A 20,891-nucleotide genomic window follows, 5' to 3' on the forward strand; every position below is an offset into this window, starting at 1 on the left:
ACTTAAGCCTTTCTTGGTAAGAGAACCCCTTCGTTCCCCTCACCAATCTTGTTGCCCTTCTCTGTACACGCTCAAGCAACTCTACATCCTTTCTAAAACGAGGCCTCCAGCTGTACGCAGTACTCAAGGCGTGGCCTGACCATCGTCTTATACAAAGGAACAATCAGCTCCTTTTTCCTACTAGCAAAATTCCTGTATATCATTGACAATACCCAATAACCTGCTCTGGTAGCCTGTCTGCATTGCTCAGAAAACTTCGAATCTGATTCCACAATTACTTCCAAGTCTTTTTCATTTTCTACTATTCTAAGTGTAGTACCTCACAGTTGGTACGTTTCTCTTGGGTTACGTCTAGCCATATGCAGTACTTTGCATTTGTCGATGCTAAACTTCAATTGCCAATTCTCAGACCATCTGCCCAACTCTTCTAGATCCTATTGTTGTAGTAGCACACTGCCATTACTGTCGTTAACAACCCTGCCAACCTTTGTATCATCTGCATACTTGAACGTTAAGCCTGATATACCTTCATCAATATCATTGATAAATATACAAAACAACAGTGAGCCCAACACCGAACCCTGAGGAACTCCACTAATAATATTAGTCCACGAAGAGCAGCGACCATTGATTACCACTCTTTGTCTTCTCCCACTTAACCACCATTTTATCCATTGTAGCAACTTATCCTTAATACCATTCTGCTCCAATTTGTACAGTCGTCTTCCATTCGCAACAGTGTCAAAAGCTTTCCTGAAATCCAAATATATGATATCAAAATTATTTTTTGCATCCAGTTCCTTTGTAACCACATCATAATATCCAATCAACTTTGTCAGACAAGACTTTCCCGTAACAAACCCATGCTGTGTCTGAATTATTACTGCAGTCTTGTATAGATTATCCTGCAATGCATCTTTAACTAGTGACTCCATTCTTTTCCCCGGAACAGAAGTTAAACTAACTGGTCTGTAATTACTCGAGTAATCCTTAGATCCCCCCTTTGTGAATTGGGGATACATTTGCACATCTCTCAGTTGTTGGATACTTCTCCTGAGTGCAAGGATGCTCTCATAATTATGGCTAAGGGTTTACTTATTTCCTTTGCCGCCTCTTTTAATATAACTGAATAGATCCCATCCACCCCAGGTGCCTTTACATGCGAATTATCGAAGTCTATTATCCTGAAGAAATATCTGTCCTCTTTCTGTGAACACGCCGCCTATTTTGGGCTTAAACTAAACCCGGAAAAGACCAACTATATTATCTTTTCACCTAGGCGTTCAAGAGCATTACGGAGTTTCTGTGGTATGAAAATTGATCTTTGTAGAGCGCACAAGAATGAAACAGTTAGAAAATTTCTCCTCTACTACTTTAGTCCAATCATCAATTATGATATTGAAGTTTGGTCGAATGCTCCTATGCCCCGTCTGAAGACGCTCTGGGATCTAAAATTCTGAGTCCTAAATTGGGCCAACAATTGGGTTCACCCAATTGTTGGCCCAATGATTTTGATTGTGTACCCAATACACAATCAAAATCATAGCTCTGCATAAATCTCAGATACACCCCAGCCCAGCATTTGGCATATGCGAGGAAGCTCACAATGGCACTTAATCTGTGCATCAACATCTGAGAAATCGTAGGCTGGAAAATCCCGGGTAGAGCCCTCAGAAACCCTCCAGTGTTCTGTTTTAATCTGTAGAAGCTCCCGCCCTCAAGCGGAACTTTTCGAACAGCATCATCCTGATGCTGTTCGAAACTCCTGAACTCTGCAAGCATTGATTTGGATCTGTGGTTCAGAGATTCTGCCTACAGAGAAGAAAAGCGCAAATCCATTGTCACTTGCCGTCAGCATTCCTGAAATTCTCAGTGGAACTAGTAATAACTCCCAGTGAAAGATTTTCAGACTGTCTCAATGTATTTCATCATGTATATAATAACTATATAATCTATATATACCCTGTATAATCACTATTTCAGAAGAACCAGCTCAAATTGTAATTAGCTTTAATTCAAATCTGATTATTTCAGTTGATATCGATGAAAGCGAGCTATTGGCATTTTATATGTATTTTATGTATTTGCTGTGTACCTACGTAATTTTGTATATATTGAATGTACTGCTCATTGTTAGATTCCTCTGATTGCCTGAAGCGGGAACCGTGTCCTACGTTTCTATGAATAAAGAATTTTATTATTATTATCTTACCATCCAAAAAAGAACCTTCACCAGGAAGACATCTACTGGTGTTTCATATGGGGGATCCTCTCCTTCACTACTGTACTGATCTCTTTTATATACCTTGCAATGAGTATTTATTATATGCTGGATCTCATTCATACGCCCTCGCAATGAGTACGTATAATCAACGTATTATACGTTGATTATACGTATAATACAAATGAACACCTCCAGACACTTGCTAGTTTTCTGTGCAACTTCGGGCTTCGCCTCAGTCCTGACAAATCAACCGTTATGATACTCTCATAAAAATTAAATTACATAAAATTACTGCGATTCAACCAATAACTGTAGGATGGCTGATGCCTTCAGCTACTAGTCTGTGTTTACTTCGCCTCAAAACTAAACTTAGATTCGACGACTACATTGAGTACCTCCTGAAGTATTTCAATGGTCAAATATGGAGAGCAAAATGACATATTCTAAACGGCAATGATAGAAAAAACAGATATATGCAAACATCAGTATATCTCGGAAACCTATATGCTACGAAACTGTGGACCTTAGAATCTGCCTCACTGCAGAAACTAATAGGTGGGTCCGAATACTGTACCTTAAAATGAATAAACGAAGATAAACTGTCCAAAGAGTTAATTTTTAGATTAGTGAAATGCAATCGAACCCTTCCAACGAGAAATCGTTGGGAAGTGTTCTCACTTTCAATAAACCATCACAAACAAATTTTGCTGGTGACGGATTATTGAAATGGGATTTTAACTGCAAATGCTCACTTAATTATTATTTACTTATCATTACCGTAATACTCTCAGTTTCACTAAAATGTCCTGTAACTTATGTACATAACGTTATTTTAATCATCTAAATAATAATAATAATAAATTTTTGCTCAATATTGTAACGCTCCTGGTTTGTCGCCGTGATGGGCAATTGGTCACGTATTGCAGCCCATCTCATAATATGTACTGTACATTATTAGTAATAAAAATTATTTATTTAAATTGAATATTTGTCCTAATTATAATTAGCTTCCTAGAATAACAATAAGCAATACCTTTGAGTATAATGCTTGCATTATTAGTTTAGTTCTTAGCGGCACCTCTCTCTAGAATGCATCGGATGGCATAATCTGCTGGGGGAAGAGAAATCTACAATTCCGGTCACAATTGGACCCACTGAAAATCTCCGAAAGAAGGATCGACCAGTCCTTAGAGGTGCGAGGGGGATAGGTGAAACGTACCCGAGACCCCAAATGAAAACGGGTGTCCAAAAGCAAAAAGAGTACCTCCATAATCCAAAGAATACGACGGGATAGCACCAACATTAATCCTTGAATCTGGACCCTCTGAACTTTAATGAAAGGCCCTGCCCTTAAAGTGTAATTTCCTGTTTGCTCTATGTTCGGAGTATTTGAGATCGACGAACACCACAAAGGGAAATTAACCCATAATCCTCTTCCTAATCCGGATGGAAATGGAACAGGGTTTAAAATAAGATAATTTTTAATTCGTATGAGGCAATACCCATGTAAGTTGTCGGCGAGGGCAGTAAATACATTTATTATTTTTGAACCTAATGGTGTTGCTAGCTTAATTATTTTTAAAGTAACTTACTGTTTGCTTTATTTTTTTATAAATATATTAATAATATTTATACCATATTAAATGTGTGCAAATTTTAAAGAATAATTACTCTTATCTTTAATGGTAATAAAATATTTATGAAAAGTCGGTTAAAAGCTACTCAAGTTGTAAGGCACCAGTATGTGTGATTTGAGTGTATTTTATTATCCGCTTAGAAGGAATCTTGTATGTTCGGTGTTTTCGTTGCAAGAAGAAAACTCTGTTTTTGGGAAAAAAACCTGCAACTCCTCTCCCCGAGACCGAGTAACGATGACAGGTGTTTAAAGAAGTCCTTAAGGATTCCTATCCATACGGTGTTAGAAGACAGCAATCTGTGCTAAGCGCCAGTTTCTTTTATTATTATTTTATTTATTATGTGTTAGTTGCTTGCCGCTTAACGCACACCTAACTGTAACTGGTATTTTTGAGAATGGATAATATTTTCAATACTGATTTCCCCAATCTCTTTCGCAAAGCTTTTAGTCTGCTAGTCCCCGCATTAAAATAGTAGATGCTACTACATATCTATAATTCACGTTATCGCTGCCTGAATGGAGAAACAAATGGCTCAAAAATCAATGATAAAATACCCATGCTACAGAAATAGGACTGTATTCCATAACGGCATCTGTCCAGAACTGTGACATCTTTGGTTTTGCATCTCTCTCTCTTCACGAATAAAATACTCAAACCTCGTGGTCCTGTATGAAATGCTGAAATTTGAAATTTACTGTTTCTGTTCTCTTGAACTTAATCAGTACTCGAGTTCCTTGCAAGAATCTTCTCCTGAAAGAATCCTTCAGCCTGACAACCTTCGGAATTGATCGTTGGAGATATGCAACACTCATTAAGATTATGTAGGGTGCAAAACTGTCCTACCTTGACTTCTCATCTGTACACTGATTTCGTGCAAGCCTCAAAGATTCTCAGACCCCTAGCTCCATCCCTAGATCTCAGAATCATAAGTAAGCAACCAATTCGTTTACTTTCTGCTTGTTTCTTCAGCTCTCTGGTATTCATTTACTGCCACATCTATACTCGTTGGTATAGACACATATTTATATATTCGTAATTGCACTACTACATTTGAGCCATTCGTATATAATTTAACTTCGTTGTGTTTCTTATCTTCACTGTATATGCCGATGTCACCGTTACCAAGCTATTGCATTACTGTATTATAAAACTTAAGTGCAATTATATGTCACTTATATGTATTGCAGGAGTTCATGTAACCAACGTTTACCGTTTGCTTTCTGATTAATAAAATAAAATCTCTAGTGTGATAGTTATTGGAGTAAAGTAGACATTACCAGGAGTAATAATACCTTTATTGTTTATCTTAAGTTCAGACGCACGGATATAATGCATTTATAGAAACCATACAGACGGTTTCTAAAAATGCAAGAGATTCTATAAAATATTACACCCTCCCCGGGCTACACAATAAAATTAAGCAGGGATTAATGAAGTATTGGGAGTGCCAGAGAACAATAGGCTGTAATATGCTGTAAGAACGCTAGACACAGGTTAGCGACCCCTCTTACCACATGAGATGAGCAGTTTGAGGAAGGCAAATCTGAATTCCCTGTTCTTACATGAGAACATGAAACTGGTAAATGGTTTATAACGTGATGCTCATTTATTAAAATTATTCATCGTAGCGTATAAAGTGTTAGAATAGTTTATCTATTGAAGTAGATGACACAATCTTGAGAAGCCAGTTTTCTGCATTCATGCCTATGTTTTCTATGTTTTAGAAAACCGAAAACATAGCATCTATGTTTTCGGTTCAATGACCAGGTGGATCTCTAATACGAATCATTGTGGTCGTCAAAAAATAACATTTCAAATTTATTTAGTAATTTTTTGTTAAGAGTGAAGGAACTGCAAGAGTTGGCCTGACGTAGCCGAGTAATCAGGAGTGAGAGTGCATAATACGCGTTCCTTGAGTGGACCGGGGTTCAAGCCCGTGGCTACTAAATACGATAAATATTTGTATTGACGATTTATTGTAAACTCTACTAACTTGGCTGTCGTGCCGGAGTATAAACAGAAAATTTATTTAGAAGGCATTTTAGGAAAGTCATCGGACAAAAAGTGTTTATTAATGAGACATTCATGAATTTGTCCGGTCTATGTTAGAATCTCAAACCGACCTCTCCAAAGGAGTTACAAGTGGTCCATCCACCATAACAAGGATTGGCAATATAAGACCCACATTTTGGTTTCATTTGGCCAACTAGCGTATCCCTTAAAAAAAAAAATGCTTCAACCCTTTCGACCTTACAATGCTTCTTCCCTGCTAGCCTGACATTCAAATGCAATTTTTAATAACTTATTCATTATTTAAGAAACACATTAGTCTATTAGTTAAGAAACACATAAAAACCAAGGAAGTGAAGCCAGTCGACATCGCTGGACAGTGCAGTGTTGAGTCAGTTTGGTGTGACATAAGCATTGGGAGATCAAAATTGAGAGTAGGAGTGTGCTATAGGCCTAATGACTCTGATGAGTATAATAAGAAACTGTACAGGGAAATAGAGTGGGCCAGTAAATCAGAGAGTCTTATAATGGGAGATTTTAATTTCCCAGATATTGACTGGAATTTTGGAGCTGGTCACTCACACACTAGCAGGGCTTTTGTGGATTTATTGGATGGTTGTTTTCTACATCAGCATGTTCGGGAGGCAACTAGAGGGAGTAACACTCTTGATTTGATTACCAGCAGTGATTCTTCATCCATTAAGAATCTGCAGATAAATGAACCACTAGGTGGCAGTGATCTAAGTGTGCTGAAGTGGGATTTACTCAAAGAGGTAACTACCATCAGGGGTAAAGGGAAGGGTTATTGCTTCCGTAAAGGCGACTACGATGGACTGAGACAGTATTTAAATTCTATACAGTGGAACCAACTGATGATGTTACCAACAGCAAATTCAAAATGGGAAGCATTCAAAGAACTTATCTTGGAAGCTACTAGGCTTTACATACCAACTAAGAAATATTGTTCCATGTTTAGGCCAAATTGGATGTCAGATGAACTAATGAGACATATGGCAGAGAAGAAAAATGCATGGGATACTTACAAATTAACACATCACATATAAGCCTATGATACATACAAGTTGATATGCAACCAAGTTACAAAGGAGGTTAGGCAAGCAAAGGCAGATTACGAGAAATCCTTGGCAAGGGATGCAAAGAAAAACAGCAAAGAGTTCTTTACTTATGTAAACTCTAGAAGGAAGGGGATGAATCAGATTGGTCCACTTGATATCGATGGGTCAACTGTTGATGATCCAGCTCAGGTAGCTAACAAACTAAATGAATATTTTGCATCGACATTCACACATGAGGAGTTATTCAGCGAGGGGAATGCCAGAGGTGTATTCAACTCTAGCAGTAAGCTACAGAATCTTGAAATAACTGGGAGTAAAGTGGAGGAGAAACTGTTGAAGATAAACACAAGAAAGGCACCCGGGGTGGATGGGATCTATCCAGTTATATTAAAGGAGGCAGCAAAGGAAGTAAGCAAACCCTTAGCCATAATTATGAGAGCTTCCTTGGACTCAGGGGAGGTACCCATAGACTGGAAATGTGCAAATGTGACCCCAATTCACAAAGGAGGATCAAAGGCTGACACAAGTAATTATAGACCTGTGAGCTTAACTTCTGTTCCAGGAAAATTAATGGAGGCACTGGTTAAAGAAGCACTGCAGGATCATTTAGACAAGACTTCAGTTATAGCTCGGACACAGCATGGTTTCGTTAAGGGGAAGTCTTGCCTGACCAATTTGATTGGATACTATGATGCAGTCACAAAAGAACTGGATGCAGGGAATAGCTTTGATATTATATACTTGGATCTTAGAAAGGCTTTTGATACTGTTGCACATGAAAGACTGTTACACAAATTGGAGCAGTGTGACATTGGAGGCAAATTGCTGCTATGGATAAAGGGGTGGTTGAGAGGGAGAAGACAGAGAGTGATAATCAATGGACACTGGTCATCGTGGACTAATGTTATTAGTGGAGTCCCTCAGGGTTCAGTGTTGGGTCCATTATTGTTTTCTGTATTTATAAATGATATTGATGATGGTATATCAAGCTTAATGTCCAAGTTTGCAGACGATACAAAGGTTGGCAGGGTTGTCAATGACACTACTGACACTATGATGCTGCAACAGGATCTGGAAAGGTTGAGCAGATGGGCTGAGAGGTGGCAAATGAAGTTTAACATTGACAAATGTAAAGTACTACACATGGGAAACAGCAACCCCAGAGCAACGTATCAACTCTGTGGTACTACACTGACAGTGGTAGAGAATGAAAGGGACTTGGGGGTGGTTGTGCAGGCAGATATGAAGTTCTCTGAGCAGTGCAGACGGGCTGCAAGAGTAGCCCATGGAGTATTGTCAATGATATACAGGAATTTTTCCAGCAGGGATAAGGAGGTGATTATTCCCTTGTATAAGGCAATGGTCAGGCCACACCTAGAGTACTGTATACAGGTCTGGAGGCCTGTATACAGTACTCTAGGTGTGGAATGAAATGAAATTCTTGAAATGAGGCCTCCAGACCTCATTTCAAGAAGGATGTAGAGCTGCTGGAACGAGTACAGAGAAGGGCAACAAGATTAGTGAATGGAACAAAGGGGTGCTCTTACGAAGAAAGGCTTAAGTTTTGCAAATTACAGTGTCTGGAGACTAGGCACCAGCGAGGTGATCTGATAGAGGTGTATAAAGCCTTGAATGGTTTGAGCATGCTCAATGCTGATGGGATTCTTCCTCTAGCTCAGAATAATCACCTGAGAGGGCATAAATTCAAATTGAGGAAAGACAGATGTAGGATAGACGTGCGGAAATTTGCCTTTAGCCAGCGGGTGGTTGGTTGGTGGAACAGACTTCCATCCCTTGTAGTTGAGGTTGATAGCCTAAATAAGTTTAAGGCTCAGATGGACAGGTATTTTGAACGAACAGAGGGGTGAAGTGGAAGTGGGTTTTTTTTTTTTTTTTGGCTGATGCTGCATAAGCTTGCTTTCTTGCATCAAATGCCTCTACTAATGCTAATGCTAATGCTAATTAAGATCACGCCAAATAGGACTTAATTTCTGCTACAAATGAGTCAAAAAAGCGCAACCTCCACCAGCTATAGAGGGCTTGAGTAGGTGCATCATCCTACCCACATCCCTCCTGCTATAGCAGAGAACTAAATGCATCATCCTCCTCACCACCCACTTCTTTCTTGCTTCAATGGACATGCTTCACACTACCCATCATCCGTGCCCAATCACGAAAAGAATTCAAAGCATAGGCGACTTCAGCATTTCGTGTTTAAAAATGTCTATTTTTCATAAAAACGTTCGCCATCTCCTGATGGAAGCCATGATTCATGTGACACTTCTTAGTAATTCGTGGAACAAACTCGACGCACTCCTTGTCGAAGCATACCTCGACAGCGAAAGGGCCAATGCTAAACTGCAAGCCTACGCTGAATGTGGGGCAAAACAAATGCCACAGCGTGCACCCACATATGTACAAGCGCTGAGGACCACGGCTCCAGATACCTCTCCTCAACTGCCACGCGTGGCAACTACTACAAAACGCAAAACGCTCCTGCCGACTCCACACCTAGTAATATTAAAACTGACCTCAACAGCACAACACCAGACTAGTGAAGAGGTGAAAGAAACCATTATGAAGAACCTCTCACAGGATCTAAAGACTACAAAAATGAAATCTGTCCGAAAAATAAGGAACACGGGTGTCATCATTGAAACCCAGACGAAGGAAGATGCAAACGAAATCCTCAACAACCCGAGGATCCAGATACTTGGTTTAGAGGCAGCGTCGCCCAAGAGAAAGGGCCCCAGAATAGTCATTTTTAACACCAACAAGGATCTAACACCAGAAGCTCTGCAGGAGGAACTATATTCCAGGAACCTTCAGCATGAGTACCCAAACGTGGAACCAGCGACACTGATCACCCCAAAATTCCAAACAAAATCCAGTACAGGAGACCACACAAATTGGGTGGTTGAACTCACACCAGAGGCATGGAAAACGATTGCACAAACAACCAGTGTTTTCATACATTCGGACAGCCATCGCTTCAAAGAGCATGTGTCTGTTCCCAAATGCTTCCGTTGCTGTCGATTTTGACATACGACGCACACCTGTGCCCAGACAGAGCCTACTTGCGGCCCTTGTGCAGAGAAAGGCCATGAGTTTGGCACCTGCCCTAAAAAAAGATGACCCGCCCACCTGTTCAAATCACAGATGATGCCAGCGTACCACTCACTCAGGGACAATCAGTGTCCCATCTACATCAAAGCTAAGGGTGCATACCAAATGAAAATTGATTATGGACACACGCCTTAGACCTTTAACCTAGACAGGGTCACCTTCGTGCAGCTAAACGCACAGCTAAGGCCGTGGCCGGACAACTCACCAAGAAAGCAAATGAACGGAACCTCAACATCCTACTTATCCAAGAGCCATATGTGCACAGCCGGGGGATGAGAGGATGTCCCATATCCTACAAAATAGTTCAGGACAACAGAGACAACCTCTCGGGTACATTACAGTGATACTAGGGTTAGGAACCCTAGTATCACTGTAACCAAGATTTCCAGCTACAGTACATCCTGGGCCTCCTGTGCTCATATTATAACCTCGCTCGGCGAATTCTATGCAGTCTCATTGTATTGCTGCCCAGGCCTATTTATTGTTATGTTTTATGGAGGCTCTTTGCAACCATGCCTGTGGTTTACACGGTGCTCGTAATGGCCATTACTTTTTCCATATGCCATATTTCTTTGATTTTCTGTCTTAGGTCTGTGCTTCCTGATCTTTTCCTAGCAGGTTTTCTTGAGGTTGCTAGTATTGGGCACTGCTAGGTCGATCACTAAGGCAGGTAGTTTTTTCCTTCTTGTCAATGAGGGTTATGTCTGGTCTGTTGTGCAGTTCGTCTTGTCGGTATTTATGTTAACGTTCCAGTATAGTTTATGAGTAGTGGTCTCTAGTACGGTCTGAGGTTCACTTTCTTTGAAATGAAAGTGCAGTACACTTTCTTTGAACAACTGGTATTTTTGCTCTAGCTTCTCATGTATTATCCTTTCCACCTGATCGTGTCTGTGATGTGATCCAGCACATCACTCTGCGTCCCGCTGTGATGTGCTGAATTGTTTCTGGAGCAAGGTGACATCGTCGAGATATGTCATCTGTTCATCTTTCAATACTGGGTCCTAGGAGATGTATTTTCTGGTGTTCATTACCTGGTCTTGGATGGAGAGCATGAGTCCTTCTGTCTCGGAGAAAAGCTTTCCGTTTGTGAGCCGTGGATTGGAAGCCATCTTATCTATGCAGTTTTATCTTATCTATGCACATGCACATAGTACTTGACATGAACTGGATACAAATTATTCGCACTGGACCACTAGCTGAATGACTAAACCAAATGACCAACGCACGAACTAAGAAACTGATATCACCAGGATCCAAGGCTGCATCCTTATAACATATGCACAATAGGCGACCTGAACAGGTTACGTGACCAACCATAGGACGAGACTGCTCATGTATGACCTTGCGACTGGGATTTGACTCTTACATTGAAAAAGATCACCAAAGAAGATCCGGTTCAGATCCCTTGGACTCTCACGTGCTCTCAACTGTCAGTGCCTGATGGCGATCTGTACCGGGCTCCCTTGCCTGATACCTTTACTCCCTTACCCTGGCGGGGAGGAGGAGACAGTCTTGTTTCCTCTCCTCCCCTGTCAACCCTCATTCTTCTCCTGGTGGGGCCCAGGCCTGCCTCACTGAAAATCCTGGGGTCGCCTTCTCTATCGTCCCCATACTTCTGTCTTTCCCCCCCAGTCTTCAGTCTCCCCCTACCCTGCCTAATTACGCCAGAGTATAACCACACACAAACTGCAAAAACTTAACTTCGTTCAAATGAAACCGCATAAACCTCAATTGGCATTTCTAATTCCAGCGCTCACCCCTATCGAGGTTTTTTTCACTGAAATCACAGGAAACTAGGTGGCAGGTCCTGCCAGAGTAAAATTTCATTCTGTGTACCTGGTCTGTCTCCACGGGGCTGAGTGTGGGCAAAGTTGGGCCTCAGTAGGGGTCCAGCGGCTAAACGGCCAGATGAACAACGATAAACAACAATACACATATACAAATTCCACACACTTTTAAATCTCTGGCCTTCCCAGTGAACTGGTACACCTACAATGAAAGCAACACGGAGATGGGGGAAACCCCTCGTGCCGTTAGACATCAATACACTTTACACTTTACACTTCGCAATCTATCCACATGCTGCGCGGGTAGCATAGTGGTATCGTCACCGTCCTCCCCACACCGGGTGGAAAAGGCCAGGTTCGAATTCCGTCGATAACGCGAGGAACTTTAAAGGGCGTTTTTCACTCTGTGGCAGAGTTAGTCGGTCTGAGGCATAGATAGGAAGGTTTTCCCCCCAGAAACAGGGGTTTTTCGTCCAGCAAAACAGATAAATCGACCATAGAACACACGCAATTAACAGACGTGAGACGCGCAGCACGGAAGATAAATTTAATTATTCGGATGGCTTAAAAATAATATATATATATATATGATAATTGAGAACTATTAAGTACGCGATAATTCCTATATTCTATTATATTATGAAAACAACAGGGATTGCCTTTATTTTAGATATAGGAAGCTTCTTTTCCAGCCAACTCTCCTAGTCCAACGCGCTAATAATTCTATGGGAAGGGGATATCAATTTTACAAAAAAATGTGGGACATCTTCCCTACTCTCAGAATCTTCGTGGCAGACCCCTCGGTCTCAACATTGATCGCTCAAGACATCAAACTGTCTTCAAACACCATACCTCTGGCAGCAAGGAAACCATTACGTGGATTGACATAAAATTAAATTTTGAAGGTCTAAAAGCTTAATAAATAAATATGGACCGATTATTCTCTTCGGTTCTGTAGCTTGACATTAGAATTAAAATTTAGGAGTCTAAAAAGCTTACTGGATGTAGGGGGATTATTCTCTACATTCCTTAAGTCGGACTAGAACTTTTCGGGGTATCATGTTTACAGGAATAGAGCAACTTACAATTAAACTTTAATTGTGAGTTGCTTAAACAGGAAAAGGCACAAACAAAACTAGAAGAGCCTATCTTGACGAGCGGGAAAACAAATGCAACAGCACATTCCCTCATATGCAGAAGCGCTGAGGAGCTCCAAGACACCCAGCAATGTGACAATACCCAGCGTTCTACCACCCAGGAAAAAGACGCTCCTACCACAACCAAACCTAGTCATCCTTAAGCCAGCAACAGAAGAGGCCCCTAAATCGAGCGAAAAAATCAAGACCTCGGTTATTGAAAACTTTAATGGAGATCTGAAAACAATAAAAATCAAGTCAACTCGAAAGACAAGAAACGTAGGGATAATTATCGAAACGGAGACAAAAAAGGATGCAGAGACCCTAATGACCAATCAAAAAATACCAACACTGGGACTTGTAGCAAAGGCCCCGAAAAGGAAAGACCCCTCAATTATAATCTGCACAGATAAAAACCTGGCCTGGGAGATTATAAGGGAAGAAATATACCACAGGAACCTATAAGAGAGCTTTCCTGATTGCAGCTCAGACACGCTCATCTTCCCCCAAATATCAAACCAAGTCCAGGGATGGTAGCAAATTTAACTGGATCGTTGAGTTTGCCCCGAAGGTGTGGCAAACCTTGAGTACACAAAGCAGGATATTCATTTGTTGGGAAAGCCACAGATTCAAGGAGCATGTGTCTGTTTTCAAGTGTTTCAAATGTTGCCGTTTCTGCCATACTACTCACACGTGCTCAGACTGAGTCGACATGCGGCCACTGTTGAGAGAAAGGATATGAATTTGCCAACTGTCCTAATAAAATAGCTCGGCCGGTCTGTGCAAACTGCAAGGCACAAAAAATAGACTGCAGCCACTGCATAAGGGCCAGCAAATGCCCAATTTACCAAAAGGCGAAGATCGCATACCAAACCAGCATAGATTATGGGTACGCTGCCTAATAGACGCAGTACAAAAGAACTTAAAATTCCACAAATCAATCACAGAGGGCCCGAGCTGTAGTTGAGCAGATTAGGCTAAGGGCAGATGAAGAGAACCTAGATGTCCTGCTGCTTCAAGAGCCATACACTCACAACAAAAAAAGTCAGGGGCAACCACCTGGCATACAAAGTGATTCAAACAAACGAAGATACTCCCTGGGCGGTCATTGCAGTCAGTAACCAGGATATCACCTGTACCAGAATTTCCCATCTCAGCTCCCCCTGGGCAGCTTGTGCCCACCTGGGTTCCCCACTTGTAGAACTCTATGTTGTTTTGCTCTACTGTAGACCAGGACAAGACACACTCCCCGGAATCAACTATCTCCAATACCTTATAATGGAGCTTCCAAGAGCGAAAATACTAATTGCCACAGATGCCAACTGCCGCTCCGGACTGTGGCACACTGAGACGCGTGACGGCGTGGAACAAGCAACGGCCAACGCCTAGAGGAATTCCTTCTTAATTCACACCTCGCCGTACTCAACCAGCATAACCACCCAGAAACTTTCTAGAGCACCCTCTGGGAATCCTGGATTGTATATTTATCAATGATATCAGGCTTAATGTCGAAGTTTGCAGATGAATCAAAGGTTGGCAGGGTTGTTAATGACAGTAATGGCAGTGTGCTACTGCAACAGGATCTAGATAATTTGGGCAGATGGGCTAAAAAGTGGCAACTGAAGTTTAACCTTGACAAATGCAAAGTACTGCATATGGGTAGAAGTAACCCCAGAGAAACGTACCAACTGTGTGGTACTACACTTAAGGTGATAGAAAATGAAAAAGACCTGGGAGTAATTGTGCAGGCAGATATGAAGTTTTCTGAGAATGCAGACAGGCTGCCAGGGCAGGTCATGTAGTTTTGTCAATGATATATAGGAATTTTGCTAGCAGGGAAAAGGAGGTGATTATCCCTCCGTATAAGGCAATGGTCAGGCCACGCCTTGAGTACTGCGTACAGGTCTGGAGGCCTCATTTTAGGAAGGATGTAGATTTACTTGAGCGTGTACAGAGAAGGGCAACAAGATTGGTGAGGAGAATGAAGGGATCCTCTTACCAAGAGAGGCTTAAGTTCTGCAAATTGCAGTGGCTGGAGACTAGGCACCTGCGCTGTGATCTGATTGAGGTATATAAGGCCTTGAATGGGTTGAGCACGCTGAATTCTGATGGGATCCTTCCACTTGTTCAGATTACGAACCTAAGGAAGCATAAATTCAAATTAAGAAAAGACAGATGTAGAATAAATGTGCAGAAATTTGCCTTTAGCCAGCGGGTGGTTAATTGCTGGAACAAACTTCCATCTGTCGTTGTGGAAGTTGAGAGGTTGAATAAATTTAAGGAGGAACTGGACAGGCATTTCGAGGGAATGGTGTGATTTTTTTTTTTTTTTTTTTTTTTTGGCTGATGCTGCATAAGCTCATACACTTGCTTTCTTGCATCAAATGCCACTGCTACTACTACTACTACTACTACTACCACTATATCACAGACTGGAATGTGCATGAAGACTGGACAACATTCGACCATAGCGCGATAACCTGCAGGATAATGGAAATCCCTTGCACAGCAACCTATGGTGCAACTAATGACCCAAAGATATGCCATACCCAAAGGAAATTGGGAGCTGTTCAGAGAAAGTCTGGTGACCATCTTTCAGGGCCCCCCCCCCAGAAGATATTACAAATTCACACAACTTGGACTACCACCAAAGGAAAATTACAAATGCCATAACAACTGCCAGCAACATAGCCATCAGGAAGAAGGATCCCAAGCCAGGGGCAGTGCCCTAGTGGAACCAGGAACTACGCAATGTGCGACAGGATGTTAATCAAAAACGGAGAAGATTTCAACGCACATGTCGGACTTGGCCGGAGAGGGAGGTAGCTGTACTACGGCAACAGTACAGGGCAGTCCGTAATCAATATACTGCGCTCATAAGAAGAAGAAAACAGAAGTCCTGGAGGAGCTCGTCTCCACAGTTGGAAATACTGATCCATGGGGGTTAGTATATAGAATTACAACAAATAAACTCCCAAGAGGAAAGGTAGTGTCATCAACCAACACTACCCAAGGAAATATGACCACCACCTGCACAGCTCAGTCAATAACATTCTAGACACCATCTTCAAAACTCAGGTAATACCAGATACCCAAAGGCAGATGCAACTACAAAAAGAAAATGAGACAAATAACAACCAACAACTGGAATCACCCTCACTTTGGAGGAACTCAACACTGCTGCCTCTAAAATCAGAACAAGGAAATCCCCAGGCCTACATCCTTCTTGAACCTGAAATCATCAAGAAGACAATAGAATATATTAGCATTAGCATTAGGATTAGTAGAGGCATTTGATGCAAGAAAGCAAGCTTATGCAGCATCAGCCAAAAAAAAAAAAAAAAAAAAAGTAACATAAATAAATAAAAATAACCACTTCCACTTAACCCCTCTGTTCGTTCGAAATACCTGTCCAGCTGAGCCTTAAACTTATTTAGGCTATCAACTTCCACGACAAGGGATGGAAGTCTGTTCCACCTACCAACCACCCGCTGGCTAAAGGCAAATTTCCGCACATCTATCCTACATCTGTCTTTCCTCAATTTGAATTTATGCCCTCTCAGGTGATTATTCTGAGCATGAGGAAGAATCCCATCAGCATTGAGCATGCTCAAACCATTCAAGGCTTTGTACACCTCTATCAGATCACCTCGCTGGTGCCTAGTTTCCAGACACTGTAATTTGCAAAACTTAAGCCTTTCTTCGTAAGAGCACCCCTTTGTCCCATTCACCAATCTAGTCGCCCTTCTCTGTACTCGTTCCAGCAGCTCTACATCCTTCTTGAAATGAGGCCTCCAGGCCTGTATACAGTACTCTAGGTGTGGCCTGACCATTGCCTTATACAAGGGAATAATCACCTCCTTATCCCTGCTAGAAAAATTCCTAATATCATTGACAATACACCATGAGCTACTCTTGCAGCCCGTCTGCACTGCTCAGAGAACTTCATATCTGCCTGCACAACCACCCCCAGGTCCCTTTCACTCTCTACCACTGTCAGTGTAGTACCACACAGTTGATACGTTGCTCTGGGGTTGCTGTTTCCCATATGTAGTACTTTACATTTGTCAATGTTAAACTTCATTTGCCACCTCGAAGCCCATCTGCTCAACCTTTCCAAATCCTGTTGCAGCAGCATAGTGTCAGTAGTGTCCTTGACAACCCTGCCAACCTTCGTATCGTCTGCAAACTTGGACATTAAGCCTGATATACCATCAGCAATATCATTTATAAATACAGAAAACAATAAAGGACCCAACACTGAACCCTGAGGGACTCCACTAATAACATTAGTCCACGATGAGCAGTGTCCATTGATTACCACTCTCTGTCTTCTCCCCCTCAACCACCCCTTTATCCATAGCAGCAATTTGCCTCCAGTGCCACACTGCTCCAATTTGTGCAGCAGTCTTCCATGTGCAACAGTATCAAAAGCCTTTCTAAGATCCAAGTATATAATATCAAAGTTATTCCCTGCATCCAGTTCTTTTGTGACTGCATCATAGTATCCAATCAAATTGGTCAGGCAAGACTTACCCTTAACAAAACCATGCTGTGTCCTAGCTATAACTGAAGTCTTGTCTAAATGATCCTGCAGTGCTTCTTTAACCAGTGCCTCCATTAATTTTCCGGGAACAGAAGTTAAACTCACAGGTCTATAATTACTTGTGTCAGCCTTTGATCCCCCTTTGTGAATTGGGGTCACATTTGCAGATCTCCAGTCCATGGGTACCTCCCCTGAGTCCAAGGAAGCTCTCATAATTATGGCTAAGGGTTTGCTTACTTCCTTTGCTGCCTCCTTTAATATAACTGGATAGATCCCATCCACCCCGGGTGCCTTTCTTGTGTTTATCTTCAACAATTTCTCCTCCACTTTGCTCTCAGTTATTACAAGATTCTTTAGCTTACTGCTAGAGTTGAATACACCTCTGGCATTCCCCTCGCTGAATAACTCCTCATGTGTGAATGTCGATGCAAAATATTCATTTAGTTTGTTAGCTACCTGAGCAGGGTCGTCAACAGTTGACCCATCGATCTCAAGTGGACCAATCTGATTCATCCCCTTCCTTCTAGAGTTTACATAAGTAAAGAACTCTTTGCTGTTTTTCTTCGCATCCCTTGCCAAGGATCTCTCGTAATCTGCCTTCGCCTGCCTAACCTCCTTTGTAACTTGGTTACAGATCAACTTGTATGTATCATAGGCGTCTGTGTCACGTGTTAATTTGTATGTATCCCATGCATTTTTCTTCTCTGCCATATGCCTCATTAGTTCATCTGACATCCATTTAGGCCTAAACCTTGAACAATATTTCTTAGTTGGTATGTAAAGCCTAGTAGCTTCCAAGATAAGTTCTTTGAATGCTTCCCATTTTGAATTTGCTGTTGGCAATATCATCAGTTGATCCCACTGTATAGAATTTAAATACTGTCTCAGTCCATTGTAGTCGCCTTTACGGAAGCAATACCCCTTCCCTTTACCCCTAATGGTAGTTACCTCTTTGAGTAACTCCCACTTCAGCACACTGTGATCACTGCCACCTAGTGGTTCATTTATCTGCAGATTCTTAATGCATGAAGAATCACTACTGATAATCAAATCAAGAGCATTACTCCCTCTAGTTGCCTCCCGAACATGCTGATGTAGAAAGCAATCATCCAATAAATCCACAAAAGCCTTGCTACTGTGTGAGTGACCAGCCCCCATATCCCACAACCTGCCTGCGACTCTTTAACCACTGTCTACAAACAGGCCAATTCCCGATGGACTGGAAAACAGCAAACATCAGACTGATCCTCAAAAATCCGACCAAACCACAAGACCAGCCAAACTCCTACAGGCCTATTGCCCTCCTTGCTGTGCTTAGCAAGCTATTGGAACTTCTCATCCATCTACGTATTTTCCATTAAGTTCCCGCGTTCAGACAACCATTCCCTGGACTGGGTAATGTCATGAAAATGGTAATTTTTTCTAGTCTAATTTAAAATATTTTGTTAACTTAAAATAATATAACACAACTCAACTCAAATTTTTAATTAAAAACTTTAAATCGGCCACTTGGCCTTCCATAAGAAATATTAATCTTGATTAATCCATATATTTTAATTATGGGAGTTCCCGTCCCTGCCACGAGGAGGCGGGCCTCTTCTCTCCTCCCGTATCCTTTTCCTTCTATTAAATACCGTAACTACAAATTTATTAAAATCCGAGAAGAGATAATTATTCATAAACATGATCCACAGACCACCCCTCTCCAGACGTCCAAGAGATATCTCTAATTCATGCCTGAAATCAGCATATGCATTCGAACATAATATGCAATGATGTCTCTGGACTACCACAATGACAAAGTCAACTGTCCACCAGCCCCAACTGATTTAGCCTCAAGGCGAGTCCATGTCCAGTCAATAGGAACGTTGAGTTCAGTCCAAATTGTAGCCATGGTTTCTTCTTTATATCCACAATTTCCACACTCGGAATGAACTCATAGATCTGCCGTCCTTTATCAGACATATCGCAATTTTCCTGCCATTTAATTAAAATTTCTTTCATAATCCTTTTCTTTTCTAATTTTACATCTAATTTTGAATAAGTCCTTGTATTATCAGGACAAGATGTTATACCTAGATATGTCTTATTTATATTTCTTTTTGTCAGGAACAGCAGACCCGCCAGTAAAACCATTGACTGAATAGGGACCCTGCCCGAGACTACTTGCAAGACCTCTGAGGAGACAGTTCGACACGCCCTAGTTATTCCTAATAATGCAAATCTTTGCGCTTGGATCAAATGCTTTTGAATTATTACGATTAGTATCCTATGCACCCAAGCCTCAGAAGCGTACGTTATGATTGGTAGGAATAAGCATTCATATAATAGATTTGTGGCTCTGCCCTTTATCCCCCACTCAGTACGCACTAACCTCCGGAGCTTAGCATACAGTGTCCGAATTTTTTTCTTTTAAATACTTAACGTGTTCGGTAAAACACAACCGTTCTTCTATTTCGAGTTCAAGATATTTATTTACTCTCACATAACGAACGTATTGAAAACCATCAACGTATTGAAAACCATTATAACTCAGCGGAACTTCAATCTCCAAACCAATGGATTCCGCAAAGGCTTGTCCACAGTGGACGCTCATCACAGCCGCACAAAACGCGGATAAAAAACACTTTTCAGTCATCTTCATTGACTTTGTTGGGGCGTTTGACTCACTTTGGTGGTCAATCGTCCTCGGCATACTCCGCACCGCCAACATCCAAAGAACCTTTATGACTGCATCCAAAGCTACCTTTCTCAGAGGAAAATCATAGTAAGAATCTCTACAGCCAGATCTCGCGACAGGTCCACAGAGGTTACCCACAGGGCTCTGTCCTGGGGCCCCTCCTGTGGAATATTGTCCTAGATGAATTCCTAAACTACGATCTTCAAAACGTACATTCACAGGCATATGCGGATGATTTGGTACTCACCCTCGCAGCGGACTCTCGACAGCAACTAGAAGCAATGGCCAACAGTGCCCTTACAACCCTGCGGGAATGGGCAAATCATAACTTCCTTCACATTTCATCAACAAAAACTAGCTTCTTACTGCTCAAAGGGAACCTAAATATTAGGAGGCCCCCACAAATAAAAATACAGGGAACAACAATCCGCCTAACAGAGCAAATGAAGCACCTTCATTTGCGCTGTTAGAGATTGCCCTGAACAGGAACCTGCCATTCACTTCCTACTTAAAATACATCCAAAGGAAGATTAGAAATTACATGGTCATGGTCATAGAATCACCCGAAGAAACTGGGGCCTTAAACGCCCCACACTGTCCTTGCTCTATAAGGCTCACAAAAGGCAGAACAGTAACCTGCTTTGCCTATACTACAGACTCAACAAACAC

Source organism: Mastigoproctus giganteus, chromosome 5 (assembly GCF_048544385.1).
Source record: "Mastigoproctus giganteus isolate SK-2022 chromosome 5, ASM4854438v1, whole genome shotgun sequence".
NCBI lineage: Eukaryota > Metazoa > Arthropoda > Arachnida > Uropygi > Thelyphonidae > Mastigoproctus > Mastigoproctus giganteus.